Source organism: Periplaneta americana, chromosome 6, assembly GCF_040183065.1.
Source record: "Periplaneta americana isolate PAMFEO1 chromosome 6, P.americana_PAMFEO1_priV1, whole genome shotgun sequence".
In the NCBI taxonomy this organism is placed as follows: domain Eukaryota; kingdom Metazoa; phylum Arthropoda; class Insecta; order Blattodea; family Blattidae; genus Periplaneta; species Periplaneta americana.
Window position 1 is genome coordinate 15,334,088 of NC_091122.1, and position 7,435 is coordinate 15,341,522.

Here is a 7,435-nt window from a genome sequence, read left to right on the forward strand (position 1 = left end):
GATATTTGCCGAGATGAGGCCGAGAATTCGCTATGGATTTACCAGATATTCGCGTTATTGTTGAGGAGACACGAATGGTCTTATGGGGGAACAAGTAAAGGAATATCCTTGTTGCCATAGCTACAGTGTAGCTCATTTTTGTAAGCAGTTCGGTCTAGGACAAACTCTTGTCACTGAAGTATCTATGTCTGCAGTGAAGGGATCTATAAAAATCCTAAGAAATCATCTCTACAGTTATATAGATTGATCTGTTTGCTATGGCGATCTGCTCACTTAAGTTGGGTCTTGCAACCAGTGCTAAATAGACGACTGTGATCATCCAATAGCTAATAGATACTAGGAAATTTTATGTTTCTTCTGGAATTAATGATGTTTTGTTTAGTATTTTCCAATTATTTTTAATTGTGCCATTTCTTATTCTTTTTCTTCTCCATTTTATTTTATTTTTTTGTCCATTATAACAAAAATTTTATGGTAAGCTTTGTCTTCTAGGCAGCCTTCACTTGGAGGAAGCTGAATGAAATTTATTCGAAATAATGTTGTGACAATATTGGGTTGGGGGAAGGACTGGTCATTAGAATAACCACGTGAAGTATAGAATACATAATATTAATGCTTCGGCTTGATGCTACAAATATCACAGGACATAAACAAGCCTTAGATAAAATATATACTGTAATTTAATTTGTGATGTTAAAATTAACTGTTAGGATTTTCATGCAAATGCATGTTTTTTATATAAATTTACTACACTTCTCATGGCTTAGTCGAAATAAGCAAGTACCTGTACTTTTTCCACGCGTATTTGCATGTTTTGCCCTTTCAGGGATAAATTCATGCATAATGCAACTTTTTAAGATTATATGTTTAATAAAGCATAGCCTATTTAGAGGTTTATCTTGCTTTTACGTCTCTCTTCACAATACAATCAATGATTGTAAACATTTTTAAGTGTTTCAAATGAAACATTTTTCCTTCTCTCTGATAAAATACATTTTCTTCTTTCCTAATGATGTACTCGCTATCAAAAATTTTTCTGTTGGAGCACTCATTTACAACCGCCTAACTTTGTTTTGTTTTCGTATGTTTACTGAACAGCCGATCAGAATTGTGTAAGTAGGATTGCCGATCTAAACTCCATACATATAGTACGTGCACATTGCGGATTGTTTGGAGACTTTAACCAAACGCAGAACGCTAGTAATATAATACAGCCGTTTGAAATACGAGGCGCGTCCAGAAAATAAGTTTTCTTGTGACCGGTTAAAGAAAAAAAAAAAAACAATTTCACGGAAAGATTTGTTGGAACAGATACAGCAGTCGTTGAGCTATTTTTCATGTTCCCCACCGGAATTGAGACATTTGTCATACCGTGGGATCAACTTTTGTATCTCTGTCGTGTCCCCTGGGACTGTGTGTGACAGCCGTCTGTACCTCTCTGTCGCTGTGAAAAATGAAAATGCTTACCCAAGAGGGCTATAAATAATATTGTTGTCCTCTTGTGCTGATCGAACAGGAATTTCTGTAAGAAAAAATGGTAATCGTTGGAAGCGAGGCCCGGCCAATAGCAGACCATGCGTTGTGAGAGTCTAGTGCGCGTGCGTGAGAATTTAGTGACGTGGCAATCGAATGCGCCAGGTGGCACTTCCCGACTGCTCGCAGCAGTAGCATCGTTGTTGTGGCTGAAGATGGCGGCTCTTATTCCATCCCACGCCGACTGTGAGATTCGGTCTGTGATAAAGTTTCTGAACGTACAGAGCATAGCGCCGATCGAAATTCATCGTCAGCTCTGCGAGGTCTATGGGCCTGACGTCTTGAGCAAGCAGATGGTGCGTCGGTGGTGCAGACAATTTACAGGCGGTCGGCAAAATGTGCATGATGAGGCGCGAAGTGGGCGGCCGTCCATCGTTACGGACGACCTTGTGGAGCAGGTGCGGCAGCGCATTGTGGAGAACCGTCGTTACACGATTAGAGAACTCAGCAGTCATTTTCCGCAGATTTCCCGCTCCTCGTTGCACGAAATTGTCTCGAAGCATCTGTTCCCGAAATTGTGCGCCAGGTGGGTGCCGATTACAGTGATGGGTCGTTCGCGAACAAACTGACTCTTTTGAACGACTCTCTCTTTTGAGCTGGTAGCGCTCTACTGGGTGTTCACTTCAAAGTGTGTCATGACGTCACTGTTGATGAGTCAGTGATTTGAAACGAGTTTCAGCTTTTGTGTCAGAGAAGTTGTCTATTAATCAAGGCGTTCAATCTGAACTTGAGAACGTGTACGGTATAACTTGAACGTCGTAGCAACAGATGGCGGTCTGTACGGTCTGTGTGCTACCATAACCTCTTTGAAACTGTGTTTTGCGCGGGCAAGTCGTACGCAGAGTATTTGTTGTTCCCGGTTGCGTACGGCAACATTCCACAACACAAATCAATTGCTCCGTGTCCATGTTGACCGTCGAAATTAATGTCAACAAATACGTAAGTAATCGTCTTAACCCTCTCTTCATATCCCGACAGTAAGAAAAAAACTCACCTCAGTACATGTTTCGAAACCGTTCACATTCCTGCCACTACCGGCGTTACCGTACGTATCGGTAAGTACTCTTCTGAATGAACGCCGTACTTGCTAGGCAACTTCTCTGGCACATAAGTAATACACCTCTGCGGAAGTATAGGAAGATTGAATTCTCTAGGCACTTGACTGCATATAGCGAGCCATGACACACTTTGAACTGAACACCCAGTAGTCCACTCATTGAGAGCTGTTCGTTCGCGAGATACTTCCAGCTTCCGACACAGCACACAGTTCATATCAAGACTCTTGCTCTCGAGGAACCAATGGCAATTAATTTGCATTATCACATGACATCAGCAGTTCATTAGACAGAGGAGGAATACCAGCGTGTAGGGAATTATAAATACGCACACTGTGCGTCGGTACCTTTGATGTAGCGGTGTCTTATTTCAGTGACCTTCAAATCTGCTCTATCGACATCAGCATGAGATTCTTTTCTTCCCCCCCCCCCCTCAGAGTGCGAATAGTGTGTGCTGTTTCACCATACGCGGGTTCTCGTTCAAACTGATCTCTAGCGCTTGAAAATGGAATCAAACGCAAACGTAACACATGGACACAAAGAAACAGCCGAGAATTTCGCTCAGTGTCCATTCCCTATTCCAGAGACCACGCCGTATGCTAGAGGCCTGCACGGCCGAAATTATTAGACCCGGCCCGATCTGATTCACACCCGAAACATGAGATTAGTTTATAATATTTATCACCCAAGCCCGATCCGAAACCCAAAGACATCAGATAAAGCAGAGGCCACAGGGGTTAGGAACAGCTGCGAGAGACATCACTCGGTAGGAGCATGAGAAAGAGTAATCTTCCAGTCTCCCAGTGAAACAAACCAATGTCTTGTGTGTATGTTGACAGAGCAGAGACGGTATATACGGAATACGAAGTCGAACTAAACAGTACCTGTAACTTAGGAGTTACGATACGGGTAGTCTACTGTTCTGGATGGGTGTCGGGTGGATATCTAATCGTACATGTATTTGAATTGAATTGAATGAGGAGAATTGTGAGGAGAAATTTAAAAGCTACACAAAACTCATCCTTGCAAGGGGTTCGGGACTGTAAGAAACTAAATATGTGAGCTCCAAGCCTGTTGGCCACTTGTCTCACTCTGGATTACGCTGCTCCACTGAAGGAGCTCTAGAAAATTTTGAAGGGGAAAAACCGAAAATGGACTTAACCTTTTAGGTACCACATACGCGAGGGGACGGAAAAATGATCAAAATCTTCGTATTATATATTTGGGCCGGGCCTAGGGCCGCAGGCAGAGCTCTACCGAATGCCGACAGCGGACATATGTGGAACCAATATTATGCGGCTTCCGGTCAGCTGATGTGTGGCAAAACATACGTATTCGATATAACACTTTTGTTGCAGGATTAGTTTTTTCCACTTATTTTTTAATGTGCCTGATATCCTTCTGATTCCTAACGCCATTAGACTATTATTGAAACAGGATACGCACGTGGTAATCACATAGCATGTAGCAAACCGACAACACAGCAGAGCTCCGCATAGCAGCATGAGCAGCTGACAGAAAATGATACGTTCTGATTAGTTCAGAAGGCTACCGCACAGCCTTCTTCAACTTTTGCATAGGAAGGGCTGCCAACGCAAATAATAACTGTCAAGTGCTAAGTTACAAAGGCCTGGGTAGAGTGCCGAAGCAACTGACATACGAATACAAAGCAAAGTGAATGGGATCAGGATCGACATTTCTGCTGTGGTACCATGATGACAGCGAAGAGTTTCTGGACGGAATCATTACACGCGATGAAACGTGGGTTGCACACTTTACCTCACTGTCAGAAGCCAAGCAGCAGTCAATGCATTGGCGTCGCAGTAGATCTCCCTGCAAGACGAAATTCAAGCAAACTGTGTCGGTGCAGAAAGTGATATCCCAGATCACATATAGGCCTATAACAAATTGCTCAGCCTTATAGGCTTTGACGATAACAACTTCTATCAATTTCACTATGTTGCCATCTAGGTACTGCATAAGAAGTCACGTTATAACTGTAATTTGAATTGGATGGAGCAACTGTACTTCCATCTAGTGGTCGTTCTCAATCGACGGTGGCGATCCTGGTGGTTCTCTTCCACATGTTATCGATTTTAACATGGAGATGGACAATCTGTTACATATCTGATCAGGGGTGATATGCACAGTGGTCTAGAACAGACATCGAGTTCCTGACCAAAGGTGAGGCGGTGAATGCTGAGCATTACTGCAAAACAAAGATGAAATTGCGACGGCCCTTCAGAACAAGTGGCTTGGGGTGGTTAGTGCCGGTATTGTCTTGCTGCTCGGCGCACAACAGATCTTCTGCAGGAGTTCCGCAGAGGTGTTTCAACATCCACCCTACAGCCCGGATCTCGCTTCCAGCGATTCCCATATTGTCTCACACCTCAAGAAATTCCTGTCCAGTTAGCATTTTCACACTGGCATAGAGATGCAGACAGCTGTCTCACACTGGTTCTGATCCCAGGTAGCAGACCTCTATGACACAGGATACAAAAGTTAATTTCACATTATGACAAAGGTCTCAGTTCCAGTGGAGAATATGTTGATGAGTTGCCGTATCTGTTTCATTAAATCTTTCCATGAAATTATGTTTTCTTTCTCTAAACGGCCCCAGGGAAACTTGCTTTCTGGACGCGCCTCATAATTTAAAGAAGAGAGCTCCATTACGTAACTGTCACGTGATTTTCCACATTTCGACGACTCTGAGACATAACCACTCGAATGGACAGTACAAACACGTCATGTATGGAGTCGCATCCAGTATAGCCATTGAGAATCATTAACAGTAATCTCTCTTAGCATAAAATAAACATTTTCCTTAGGTGCCAATTTCAAACATACCTGTATGTCATTATTATATTTGAAATAAGGGGCAGTCGGTACAGGACGTCTGCAATTCTGATTGCGTTGATATTCTTTTGGGAAAATTTTGCAAATAAGATTCTGATTAGGATCTTTTAAACAGCCTTTGTAATGTGTGAACATTTTTCGTTTACTTGTTTCCCCATTATTACCTTTCCTGCTCCTGCATGAGGTACACAGGAACATCTTGTATAATATTAATTAGTAGTCACGTAATCTAAAACAATACAGTTTGTTTTAACATTGTGTTTGGGATTTAGTCTCAGGTGTCTGTTCTTGGTTCCCTTTGGTGGGAAGTCGTATCATCTGACAGAAATAGAGCTGGAGTTTATGATTTAATTTCTTCTTTTTATTGAACTAGTAGAATCACTTCTGGATTCATTTATATCACTAGTAACTCAGATCTCTGTTTTCTTTTCAGTACACAAAACAAGAAAAAACGTAAGCCAGCTAAGAAACGAAGAGCAGCTTCTGAAAGTGACATGTCATCAGAAGCTAGCAAGGTATGACATTAAAAATTACTTGATCCCCCAGAGCCTCTTTCGTTAAAGACAGGTTGCGCCACGGGAAGGTGAGGAAGGAATTTGAGTAGGAGAGGTTATATAATGCACTTCACAACTCTTTGTAACCCAGTTGCAGAGAATATAATGCAGTAGAAAACCAAAAATGAAAATTTTCACTATTTTTAAGATTTTAGTTCTCTCTGATTTTACTTCCTGAGACTTATATGTAGTATGTACGACTTTTAATACTAGACCTTTTTTAAGACATTGTATATTAGTGTATTAACTCTTTATTGTATGGAATGTCACTATATTATAGCTAAAAAATGGTTTACTGTGCATTGTTGACATTGTTATATCCAGAAATACTTCTCCAGTATAGAAATTAATGTTACCGAACTCTATGAGGAGACAAAGAGGAAGGCAGAAAGTAGGATAGACTGGAGAATGCTGGGTTTGCAGTGAAAGGCCTGCCCTTTAGCAGAACACTATGAATGAATGAACTCTATCGGGCTAAGGTGAAAGGAAAATACAGGATCAGGTGAAATGAGCTCTAGGGGAAAATGACTTCTTATAGAAAGAATCAGCTGTACTAATTTGTATTTCTATTGTCTACTGAAAAACAATAATAGAATTCCTAAAATACTACTAGATGTGGAACCAAGTGGTAAAAGAAGAGTTGGTAGGCCCAAATTACGATGGCTGGATGATGTCCAAGATGATCTCGTCAAGGCAGGAATTAGGAGATGGAGGCAGAGAGCGTTGGATAGAGAGGATTGGGCGAAGATTCTTAAGGAGGTCAAGGCTAAACTAAAAGGGCTGTAGGACCACATGATGATGATGATGATTGTCTACTGAAGTCCTAATGCAGTTAATATTTTTCAGGAAGCAGATGAGAATATGTCAGAGTTTGATGCAGATCAGGCAGAGGTAAGTTTAAGCTTTATTTTAGTTTTATTTGAAACTAAATATATCCACGTCAATATAATGTCTCAAGAACCATTTACTGCTATCAGAAGAACATTTTTGACGTAGAACCACAGTCTAGTATATACAGTCACGAAGCTTGAGTTGATGAGGGTATTAGGAACAATAGACGGTGCCGGTACTGTTTCACATTGTATGTGATGAGCAGGCTTCGAGACTTCGGACCCAATAGAGAGTTCAGTGGGAAATCCGCATAACGACATACTGAGTATAGTGGTAAAGCGTACAGTGGGTGGGGTTACTGTAGAATGAATGCCAACAAATACGCAAAGAAAAACGCTCTGGATTTGAAGGCTCTGACGAATAATTTGGTTTTGATACAAATTGTGTCTGAAACTGTTACACGGTTAGAGAAGTCAGAGTAAGAGATGCCAGAAGCCCTCAAATTAATTTAGAAAATGATGCAGAGAATTAATGAGACATCAAGTAGGCTACACCGGTTACCGAACGTGTAAAACAGAAGTGGAAATCAATTTTATGTAAAAATGA